The sequence below is a fragment of the Chrysochloris asiatica genome, unplaced genomic scaffold, assembly GCF_000296735.1.
Source record: "Chrysochloris asiatica unplaced genomic scaffold, ChrAsi1.0 scaffold00152, whole genome shotgun sequence".
In the NCBI taxonomy this organism is placed as follows: Eukaryota; Metazoa; Chordata; class Mammalia; order Afrosoricida; family Chrysochloridae; genus Chrysochloris; species Chrysochloris asiatica.
The window spans coordinates 3102769-3115707 of NW_006408670.1; the positions used below are offsets into that span (position 1 = coordinate 3102769).

The following is a 12939-nucleotide window of genomic DNA, read 5'->3' on the forward strand; positions in this document are numbered from 1 at the left end:
AAAAAAAAAAAAAGAAGTACAGCCATAAGGTTCCTTGTAAGCCAAGATGCCCAGACTTTTTTCATACGTTACACATAGCCTGGGTCTGGCCTCGATAAGGGGGTGAGTACACGAAGGTGGGTTGTCTGGCGATGAGAGACAGAGAGAGAGAGAACACACAAAGAAGACAGAGAAAACAGACACAAAGAAGATAGACACACAGGTTTGATGCAAGCTGCCAGACAGACTGCTCAGGGGCAGACATTGCACCCAAAACTAACTCTAGGTGGGATGTCTGGAGGGGCTAGAGAGAAAGGAAACACTCGGAGACCAGAGTGGATGCAAAACCGGCAGACAGACCCTCCATGACCCTGAAAGCAGTAATGCATGCGGGCTTCAGTCTGTGTTCGTCTTTTATTTCAGGGAGGGACCTTACACAAAGGAAGGAGGGGATTATTAAGACATGGTACAGAAGTGAAATGTGATTAATCATTCAAAACAGGACAAAATGATTTATAGGAACAAATTTCTAAAGCATACATCACAAATTGTCTTGATAATCTAACATCCTTAATTTTCTAGAAATTCAAGCAAATTTATATAGTACTTTTCAGGTTCGAATTCCAGGGCAGCAGCTCAAGGTTTCTCAAGGCTAATTTACATACCTATAGCACCTAATCTTCAATGGGTAAAGGTGAAAAGGATTTCAAAAGGTCTGAAGAAAGTCAAGCTGTTTCAGATACCTGGCTTAAGCTTTCAGGAGGAAGGAGAACATATAGGTCAAACTGATTAAACCCAGGGCGGTCCGAGGAAGTTCCCACCATTGTCCTTTAATCCAATATTCCCAGAATTTACCACTCTACCGCAAGTGAATACCCCAGGCAGTTCCTCTCCAGAACCTCCCTGCTTAATCCCAGTAAACCTGTCCTTGTTCGTCCTCTGAGGAAGTTTTACTGTCTCGGTTCTAGGGCAAAATTTGGTTTTATTAATGTACATGGATAATCAAGAGCTCATGTTCTAAGTTAATATAAAACATAACTGAATAATCAAATAAGGAGCAGTTCTGACACTCTTAAAGTTTTATGAGGCCTGTAAGCCTTTTGGTCCCCAACAGACACATTATCAGAAGGGACCAATCTCTGAAGAAGTACATCATGTTTAGTAAACTGGAGTATCAGAAAAAAGTGGGAGACCTCCAACAAGATGGATAGGCACAGTGACAGCAACAATGGGTTGAAGCATAGCAATGCGAGGATGGCACAGGACCAGGCAGTATTTTCTTCTGTTATTCATAGGGTTGGTATGAGTCAGAGCCTACTAGGTGACACTTAACAATATGGTTTGGTGGTTTCTTTGTTCTACATAATTTTATGTGCTGAGATCATTCTGTTTGTGGGTTTTCTTGTCATTTTTTATTGCTAATATTTTATTTAGAAAATGCAAGAAAATGGTGATCATGTCATGAATCATAATGTGTGTAAATTTTTTTCCAGCTTTTTTTTTTTAAGTTTTTATTGTGAATTTACATGGAAGAATATCAGTTTTACATTCATCCTACCATATTTCATTTCATTGCAATTATTACAATCCCCTCCATGCATCATCACATAACCAAAGGGTACACCCCACAGGCCTGCCCCCCCAGCCATCAGCACACAACCCCTCTCTCTCCCTGAGTTCAGTGTCCCCAGCCCCTCCATATGTCCACGTCATCGTCTCTGTCTCAATCCCTGGCATCTCTGCCTCTCTTGGTTGTGTCTCACTCTCTGCTCTTCTCACTTGATGGTCCCAGGGACGTCCTCTCCTAGGCTGCAAAATCAATGACTCCCCTCATTTTGTCAAAAAACATCTATCTCTATATTTCCTCCTCACAGCCAGTCCTGATGGCAATTATTCACTATTGTACCACAAGAGTCTTATTAACATTTCCTTTCGCCAGCCCCGTCCCAACAGATTGGAACTCAGTCAGTGGAGATTCTACCTAACCCTGCCCCATCTGGAACTAGGCTAAGCTTGTAAGCCGTCACTTCTGTCTTGCTTGCAGAAAGAGCAGTCATTATTGGCATTTTGTGCCTCAGAGGGTACAAGAGGGGTCTTTCAACCTATCTCTGTCTTCCTGCAGTGCCCCTGTAAGGCCCGCTAGTGGCCTAATCTAGTAGGAAACCCCAAAAAGATCATCAGGACTCGAGTTCGATGCAAAAGCAAGAGGTTTATTTACCAACGCGCTGGGGTCCACCTTCACTGACTCCTAAAACCAGGAGGCAAAGGCGACATTTGCCAACGCGCTGGGTCCACTCTCACATAGACTCCTGAAAACAAGAGCTGAGGGCGACCTTTGCCAATGCACTGGGGTCCACCCTCACATAGATTCCTGAAAACAGGAGCTGAGGGCGACCCCCACTCACTATACACACAAGTTTTTATAGGGTTTCAGGGGGCATAATTGCACAGCACTATAGATACAGTTTCTGATTGGTTGACATTTGGCAAAGTATGAGATGTTACAGTTTAATTGGTCTTGGCATAAAGCAACCTTTTTAATCTATAAGCATATGGGTTTTGGCAATTGCAAGTGTTTAGTGTTTAGGATATTCTCATTCATCTGGGTCAGTCTGACCATTATGAGTTTTTCAAGGATTATTTTAACATTGAGGGCTAACTGATTGACCTTGTCTCTGGTTGTTGTTGTTGTTGTTATGTGCCATCGAGTCGGTTCCGACCCATAGTGACCCGGTACAGGGTTTCCGAGGGTGTAAATCTTTACGGGAGTAGAAAGCCTCATCTTTCTCCCGCGGAGCAGCTGGTAGTTTCGAACCGCTGACCTTAAGGTTCACAGCCCGATTCGTAACCACTACGCTACTTGTCTCTGGAGGGAACTAAAAACTGAGGCCTATTCTATTCAAAATGCTTCTTGAAGCCTGACTAAAGTTTGGTCAAGTAGCTAGGCAAAATCAGTTAGGGCCTTACACCCCCATTCCCATTCATTCTGTGGACGCAATTGGCCATCTCAAGGGAGTATACCAATATGTCCACTTGCTAATTACAATCAACTTCAAATCCAGGAATAGGGTTCTTATGATGGACATTGACATTTTCTACTGTAATGCACCTTTTAAATCCCAAGAGTGGCTTCCATAATTCCTTGTCCCACATGCATTTCCCTGTTATAGTCTAGTGTTCTGTTTTCCATTTTCCAGACCATATATCTTGGATATTGGTGAATGATGATGAAAATGAAGAATTCTATCAACACTGACTTTAGAGGTTGGTGTGTAAATTTGAATAATAGTGGTATTATCTGGTCTTCCATGTAGGCGTATGGATATTATCTGTCACAGACGGTGTTGTACTTCAAGATAGATCTTAAAATGCTCTTTAAGATGATGAATGTCACACCATTCCTCTTCATTTTTTCATTTCAGGTATACGGATCCATGTGGTTTTCAGATTCAAAATGGTCCATTTCAGATCACTAACACCTAGGATATTGATGTTTATGTGTTTTATTTCATTGTAGACAACTTCCAATTTGTCTAGCCTCATACTTTGTACATTCCATGCTCATATTATTAAGGGATGTTTACAGAAGTCTCCTCATTTTGAGTTGTGCCACATCTGCAAACGAAGGTCCCAAAAGCTTTACTCTGTTACCATCATCATCATCAACTATTCTTTGAGGAGGCAGCTCTTCCCCAGTCGTATTTAATTTTGAGTTACTTCCAACCCGAGGCTCATCTTCCAGCACTGTATTTGACAATATTCTGGTGCTAATCATCATATTTCAACATTAAATATTCTGGTGCTGACAGTGTCTCATTGTTATTCATAAGGTTTTCAGTGGCTAAACACTTGGAAATAGTCTGTCTTAGACTGGAAATAGTCTGTCTTAGACTGGAAATAGTCAGTCTTAGACTGGAAATTCAATTGAAATCTCTGCCCATGAATCAGTAAAAATCCAAGTGTATGAGCCCTCACCATTTTCCAATTCTTCCACCACAGCTAGGAATACAGCACACAGTTCAGTTCAACTATTTGTTTTCACCTTCTTCAATCAGGCTCTTTCAATATGCTGTTGTTAGTGCAACAAGCAGTTTTCCACATCAACAGTTGCCCATGTTCTCTGAAACTGCCATCCTCAAACTAAGCAACATTTTGCTGGTTGGCAGAAAATTGTTCATGGCGCATTGTCCATGTGATTCCAGACTAGGACATATGGACAAAGACACTAACTGTTTGTGGATACAGTGAGTGTATCAAAGAAACTTTCTGTTTTATTAAGGAACTATTTTGGGCACTATCTTGCTTATTCAAGTATTTCTCCAACATTACCTGTAGACATTACAAGTATCTCAGGTCACATGATACTTTTATGTCCTGCCATTGGCAAAGTCTCAATCAAAGTTCAATAGCAGGTGAGTAATTGCCTTTCAAGTGGCATGCATCATGTTGAGGCATAAAGACATTTTCTTGTTCTGAGTCTCCATTGTTTTCATAGGACAGTGTTTCAGGTTTTACCTTAAGCCCCTGTCTGCATAAGAATGTGTAGCAGATAGTTCCCAAATCATGTGTTAATGTGTATCATAAAGGCAAAAAGACATATAGAGTGAGATCACTTTCTATAACTCAGATATAGCCTGCAGTTGATTTGGGTCCCATTCAAATGCTGTTGTTGTTTTCTTCTCTGAGTGGTTTTGTGGATCAGATTCAGCAGTATTCCCAGGTTTTGAATATTCATTCTCCAAAATCCAGATAGACCAACTGAAAGCTGGGCTTCCTGCTTAGTTTGGGGGGTAAGTAGTGATAGCAACTTATTCTTGGTTGCCTGTGGATGACATGAATGACTCCACCTTGTTACTCCAAAGAATTTCCCTGTTGGGTCAGGGCCTTGAATTTTTGCTGGATATTTTAAACCATGGTCATGTGAATCACCACTGTTTTCAAATAACATATTTTCAATGTAATGTATCACTGTATTTGAGAAATACACCAAATACAAATCTCTTCTAATCATATATTATGAGAGTAAGCTGCTGAATTCAAATGATTCTGTGGCAATATGCTGAAAGAGTATTGGGATCCTTCACATGTAAAAGCAAGCTGCAGCTAGCTCTTTTCTGAAATTAGGATGGAGAAAAAGGCATTAGCAAAATCACTCAGTACCAGTCTCCTTTAGAATGCTGTATTTTCTGCACTTTGGATACCCTGTCTGGGACAGCTGAAGCCACAGGTGGCATTACTTGATATACCAGCCCTGTATTTGACAATATTCTGGTGCTATTCATCATATTTCAATATTAAATATTCTGGTGCTATCTGACAGTGTCTCATTGCTATTCATAAGGTTTTCAGTGGCTAAACATTTGGAAATAGTCTGTCTTTCCTTCTTCCTAGTCAGTCTTAGACTGGAAACTCAATTGAAATCTCTCCACCATGACTGACCCTGCCAGCATTATAAATACCGTTGACATAGCTTCCAGCATCACAGCAATATATAAGCCACCACGGTGTGACAAACTGACAGACTAGTGGTGTCCACAGCAGGGCACCCAAGACCATATGCACATGCATGTGTAAATGGCCTGGAGGTGTGGGATATAATTTTCTTGGTGCTCCTGGACACAGAACCCCATTGTAACATAATCCCCAAAGCAGCCAATATTAAAAAAAACAAAAACAAAACAAAAAAACAAAAACCTAAGGTTAGACTAGCAGTCCTGGTGTGGCACTGTAGGATAAACGCTAAACCACAATTGAACTGCAAGATCAGTAGTTCAAATCCACCAATCACTCCTCAGAAACCTTATACAGGGCAGCTATGAGTCACAGCTGACTGGACGGCACTTAACAACAAACAAAATACACTCAGGGGATATCAGCATGTTGCCTGGAACTAAGATGAAAGTTTGAAAAAGAATTAGAAGATGTAAACAGATCTTATATGAAGTAATTATATCTCCCTTACCAGAGTGTATTATTGACATGGATATTATTTATAATTGGGGAACATTCCTTCTATCTGACATTGTAAAATGTAAGGTGTGCAAGCTTGCCCTTAGGCCAATATAGATTGAACATGCTAAACATTTAGAATGGCACAAACCCACCAGATTGTTGATTTGAAACAGTATAAGGTACCTGTGGACTAAAGGAAATTACAGCTTTGATTAAAGACATGCTAAAGGCTGAATTGTTGCTGCCAACACATTCTCTATATAACAGTCCCGTATGACTTTAAAAAAAAAAAAAAAAAAGGCAGATGGCACATGGAGATTAACAGTCTAATATCAAGTAATGCCACCTGTGGCTTCAGCTGTTCCAGACAAGGTCTCCAAAGTGCAGAAAATACAGCATGCTAAAGGAGACTGGTACTGAGTTATTTGAATTCAGCAGATTGCTCTCAAAGTATGGTTAGAAGAGACTTGTACTTGGTGTATTTCTCAAATACAGTGATACATTACATTAATGATATATTATTTGAAAACAGTGGTAATTCACATGACCATGGGTTTAAAAGATCCAGCAAAAATCTAGGGCCCTGACCCAACAGGGAAATTCTTTGGAGTAACAGGGTGGAGTCATTCATGTTATTTCACAGGCAACCAAGAATAAGTTTCTATCACTACCTAATCCCAAAACTAAGCAGGAAACCCAGATTTCAGTTGGTCTATTTAGTCTGCTTGAAGAGCAATGAGCATTCCATGCTGGCCTTAATCTACTACCCTCCCACTTACTCCATCCTCTTTCAATGCAGTTTACATTTTAACCAGCCACCCTTAACAACTTTTTGTTCTCCAAACACTTGCAACGTTTTTTCTTCACCATGTCTTTACTCAAGCTTTACCTGAAATTCCATTCCTTTAGCTTCTTCCTTCCTTTAGCAGTTACCCTCATCCCCATAAACATATCACAGCTCCAACATTTTCTCAATATTTTCACCAATTATCCCCATCTGAACGAATTTATTTCATCCCTATCCTCTCACTGTACATTCTTTGTCCTTCCTTATAGCAGCTACTACATTCTGCCTCAAGAAAAGCTACTCATGGGTTATTTTCACTCCATAAGTAGTTTGTAAGCCTTCTCCCCAAGTCCAGGAAAGAGACTCTATCTCCACCTCACTATAGCCTAAACCAGAACTGTAGTATAGTAGCCTTTCTTAGATATCTAATTCTGATAGAACAGAAATACCACCAGTGAGTTGCTTTAAGAAACATAAATTCACCTGGAACGGCTAGAAGAATAAAAGATACCTCTTGAAAGAAAGACCTGCAGTAAAAATGGAGGCAGATGGACTGTTACTACAAGAATGAACAAATCACTTCCCTAGGAAACATCAAGGCAAGTGGCCACGTCCTCTCAATGCAAACCCCCTTCCAAGACTAAGACTCAACGGAAATACATGCTCTGATTGGTGACCACGCACATCACCGATGGGGGGAAGTGGGGTAAAAGCAACAATGAAACGGCAAGCCAAGCCCTACAATGTTCAGTGGACTTCTGTGGACCCAGTTGGGGACATGGTTGGCAAGTAGTGTGAAGAAGCCTGGGGACTCTTGGGCCCAGAGACAGTGGTGTGGCCACGGAGGACTCAAGAGGAGAGTGGAGCTACCAGCTGATGGTAAGAGAAGACATATGCACAGGAGCACCCACACTTGCAGATGATACCCACGTGACCTGGACCGGATGACTGGATTATTGGAGCTCAACCAGGAGAGGAAAGAAGAGGGGGGGAAAAAAAAGAGTGACATGGTACAGTCTGATGAACTTGACCTATACTTATGGAGCAGCAACTCAAAAGAGGGAACAAATCCTCACAGCAAGAAACATTCACACACACACACACACACAGAGAGAGTGGACAGAGAAGGGCAGCTTGGACATTGGATACTCAAATGGGGAGGGGGGGACTACAAAGGCAAGAAGTGACTGGCTTACAAGCTTTCAAGAGGGAACCTGGTAAACGTTGCAGACCGTCCAAACCATAGGCTCTGAGGATCAAACTATAGCCACCTAGCAGACATAGCAAACTGTCCCTCATCTGATTATTCAGTTATGCTGCTTAGTAATTCCATACATGAGCCCTGGATACCCACAGATAAATGTAAAAACCTTCCCTAAAAGCCGAGACTGTACATTCCAAAAAGGCAAAGTTTTTCCCCCACCAAAAAAGCTAAAGAGGATAGAGAGAAACACTGTTAACTGATGGTATGTGGAGGGGATTATAATCAATGTAATGAAACAAGGTATATGAATGTTTGAATGTGAAACTGATAATGTACCCTGTAAACTTTCACTCAATCCACAATAAAAACTTTAAAAAAAAAAAGAAAAAAAAAAAGAGGGAACCTGGTGCTAGGGAGCATGGCAGAAGGCAGAATCTCCAGAAGGTACTGTTCAATCTGTCTGGGAGGAGCTGATGAAAGGAGATACAGATAGGTAACTCGTGATACCGTAGTGAATAATGCTTATCAGGATGGATTATGAGGGTTGGAAATGCAAAGGTGGAAGTTTTGTAACAAGGAAGGGAGTGATTGATTCTCCAGGATAGGAGTGGAGGCCTCTGGGACCATCAATGGAGAAGAGCCGAGAATGGCATCCTACCCAGAGAAACAGAGATGCCTGAGATGGAGACAGAAATGATGACGTGGAGTAATGAAATGACTGGGGACTTTGGACCCAGAGAGGGAAAGGGACTATGGGCTGAAAACTGGGAGGAGGAGGGGGAAGTGTAGGGAGCGGGTTTCTGGGATATACCCTTTGGGTGGTTGATGATGCGTGGAGGGGATTGGAACCATGGCAGTGAGATGATGTACGATGGAATGAATGTAAAGCTAAAGTTCTCCCATGTAAACTATCATATAATTCACAATAAAACATTAAAAAAAAAAGAAAAAAGAAACATAAATTCATCCATCTCAATGGGGGTCTTCCTCTTTTTCTCTGACCCTCCGCTTTATCAAACATGATAACCTACAGTGATTGGTATTAGAGATGAAGTTTGGCCTTCCTGGCTTCTAAGGAGCTCTCTGGCTGTTCTTCCAACACAGATCTGTTTGTTCTTTTAGTAGTTTATGATACTTTCAATATTCTCCTCCAACACCTTAACTCAAATGCATCAATTCTTCTATGGTCTTCCTTATTCACCGTCCAACTTTAGAATGCATACAAGGATATTGAAAATACCATGGCTTGGATCAAGCACAACTTAGTCCTCAAACTAACATCTTTGCTCTTCAACACTTAAAAAAAAAAAAAGGTCTTGTACAGCATATATACCTAATGCAATACATCATTTGCTTTTTTGATTGTTGCTTCCATGAGCAAAATAAAGTCCTTGATAACTTCAATCTTTTCTCCACAGATATGGATGTTATTTATTGGTCCAGTGGTGAGGATTTTTTTTTTTCTTCACATTGAGATGCAATCCATACCAAAGGCTGTGGTCTTTGATCTTCACCAGTAAGTATTTTAAGTTCTCTTCACTTTCAGCAAGCAAGTTTGTATCATTTGCATGTCGCAGGTTGTTAATGGGTCTTCCTCCAATCCTGAAGCCACGTTTTTCTTCAAATAACCCAGCTTCTCAGATTATTTGCTCAGCATACAGGTTGAGTAAGTATGGTGAAAGAATACAACCCTGGCACACATCTTTCTTAATTTTAAACCATTCAGTGTTCCCTTGTTTTGTTTGAGGATGGTGTGTGTTACATGCATTAATGGACTAGCAGGGATGTGGCAGAGGGGTTTAAATATTGGATGGGTGTTGGTCTAGACCCAAGCTATTCATCGTGGTAGTCACGTGTGACCATTGAGCCCTTGAAATGTGGTTTGTCTGTATAAAATGTGTTGCAAGTATAAAATAACCTCAAAACACAAGATTTTGAAGCCTTGGCTTAAAAAAAAAAAATCAAACATATAATGTAATAAAAGGTCCAGAGACAGAATTTTTAATCTTGGCCCCAGATGCAGCAGTAACTGTGATATTGATGTCCATATATGAACTCCTTTTTAGGAAGGTGGTGATGGTGGCCAAGAAGGATGTATACTGAACTGGCAGACAAGGATGTACCCAACTTTCATGCCATCAAGTCCATGCCATCTATCAAGTCATGAGGCTACATGAAGGAACAGTTTGCCTGGAGACATTTCTACTGGTGCCTTACCAACCAGGATGTCCAATACCTTCGTGATTATCTCTACCTGCCCCCTGAGACTGTGCCTGCCATCCTGTTATGCAGCCATCCTGGGATTGGTAGGCAATGATCTAAAGCCTTCCTTCAAGCCAAGATTGACTTGAAGGAAGGCTGACAGAGACTCATACAGATGTAGTACTATGCCTCCTGGTGCCTACATGAAAGCTGAGACTCGGGGTGTGTCAGCAACTGAATTATAGTTTAGAGGCAGATTTGGTCATGGACGTGGTCAGTCAAATTCATAAAGTTGGAGGGGATTGTTTTGTACTGAATAAATCTATAGGCAGAAAAAACAAACACCCAGAGGGCCAAATATCAGGAAGGTACTTTTCACTCTTCAATGTTCCACCTCCTCCCAACACACACATACATTTCCATACTGCTCTGGGATCGCCCTTTCTTTTTTACCTAAGACAATGCTAGCTAATTAAGTGAAACAGATCACACTGAACTCAAATTACAAGTCAAACACCAATTATTTTCTTTATTATTTAGTTAGATATGAGCCATGTGTTGATGAATGGCCTCTCTTATGTAACCTGCCATCTCAAAAGTTTTGAGGTTGAGAGGTCCTCCTTCTATTCCCTTTTGTCCCATCACCACAAGGTAGACAGACTCTATTTGAACCACTGTCACTGCCTGGCTGCCTCGACTCTGACCTTTGGTGCGAAGATCCATGGTATTGTTGCCCTCAGTGTACAAGTTGTCCCGGATCAACAAACATTTTTTCCCTGCAAGGGTGATTCCCTGAAGAAAAAACTTCTCTCTCCCATCCCTTGCCAGCAGGATCTGAATTTCTTCCTGGGTCAACTGCAACAAGTTGCCTTCAGGATAAGATGCTAGTAACCACGGAGGGGAATTGGTGATGACTGCTGCATCACAGCACATCCCACTTCGCAGAAAGAGGGTGATGCAGTCCTGCCAGATCTGTTGACTGATATCTCCTACACACTGCATGATTCAAGTATGGTGTTTCAAAAAGATGAAGAGAATGCTTGGTATTCAAGGGAAGCTTGTTGGAAGTTGGTTCAAGAAGTCTGAGAAGCTGAGACTGAAATAAGCTAAAAAACAAAAATCAAAATACAGTCTGTTTCTGATGGTTTTTCTCCAGCAGCAAGTTGAAGAAGATCTTGGTGACTTGAACAAAGTTCTGCCCCAGCTGTCCTCTCATTTATCAAGCTGATCCTAGAACAGGAGTGATGTCACAAAGGCTTTGTGACTTTTTAAATAGTCATCATCTTTCACATGATGGTTACCTCTGACAGTATCTCTCTAAGATTATACCACTAGTTAGCATTATAATGGGACAAAATACACTTAATTGTTTCCATGGAAAGAACACCAAGCCCCAACAGAGGGAAAGCCCTGGAAGTAGAACATGAATGAAGAATAATTGAGGTGACATCTTTGATGTAAATCAGAACAAACAAATGAAATTTAATGCACCCATTAGCATCTTAGATACTGGCTGATCTTTCTGAGACCTTATTTATACCCTGATAATGAGTCTTCCTCCAAACTTGATGCCACATTCTTCTTCATATAATCCAGCCTCTTGGATTATTTGCTCAGCATACAGGTTGAATAAATATTATAAAAGAATACAGAGCTGGCACACACCTTTTCTGACTTTAAACCAGTCAGTATCCCCTAGTTCTGTTCAAAACAAGGCCTCTTGATCTACATACAGATTCCTCATGAGCACAATCTAGTGTTCTGCAACACCAATTCTTTGCAGTGTTATCCCTAAATTGTCATGATACACATAGTCAAAATCCTTTGCATAGTCAATAAATTGCAAGCAAACATCTTTCTGGTATTCTCTGCTTCAGCCAAGATACATATGACTTCAGCAATGATATCCCTAGTTCTACATCCTCTTTTAAATCCGGCTTGAGTTTCTGGAAGTTCCCTGTTTATGTACTTTTTATGAAGTGGTTTTTGAATTATCTTCAGCAAAGTTTTACTTGTATGGTTTATTAATGATATTGTTTGATGTTTACCACATTCTGCTGCTGGGTCACCTTTCTTTGGAATGGGCAAAAATACATTCTCTTCCAATCTGTTGGCCAGGTAGCTGTCTTCCAAATTTCTTGGCATAGTGCTGCATCAGTTTGAAAGATTTCAATTTGTAGTCCGTCAATTCCTGGAACTTTGTTTTCGAACAATGTCTTCAGTACAGCTTGAACTTCTGCCTTTAGTTGTCGGGGTCTGGCCTCGACAAGGGGTGAGTACAAGAAGGTGGCATGTCTGGCGATGATCGAGAAAGAGAGAGAAAAAACAGACACAAAGAAGACAGACACACAGGTTTGATGCAAGCTGCCAGACAGACTGCTCAGGGGCAGACATTGCACACAGAACTAACTCTAGATGGGATGTCTAGAGAGGCGAGAGAGAAAAAGAAACACTAGGAGACCAGAGTGGATGCAAAACCGGCAGATAAAATCTCCATGGCCCTGCAAGCAGTAAAGTATGCGGGCTTCAGCCTGCGTCCGTCTTTTATTTCAGGGAGGGACCTTACACAAAGGAAAGAAGGGATTATTAAGACATGGTACAGAAATGAAATGTGATTAATCATTTAAAACAGGACACAATGATTTACAGTAACAAATTCTAAAACATACATCACAAATTGTCTTGATAATCTAACATCCTTAATTTTCCAGAAATTCAAGCAAATTGTTATAAATTACTTTTTAGGTTCAAATCCCCAGGCAGAAGCTGGAGGTTTCTCAAAGCTAATTAACACCTATATCACCTAATCTTCAAT

The 12939-nt window shown here is 40.9% G+C and overlaps 2 pseudogenes; one reads left to right on the forward strand and one right to left on the reverse strand.

Annotated features, from left to right (window-relative positions):
- The first annotated feature begins 9962 nt into the window (after positions 1-9962).
- Positions 9963-10414, forward strand: LOC102816533 (annotated as a pseudogene).
- Positions 10415-10664: 250 nt separating this feature from the next.
- LOC102816927 lies at positions 10665-11126 on the reverse strand (annotated as a pseudogene).
- Between the last annotated feature and the right edge of the window lie 1813 nt (positions 11127-12939).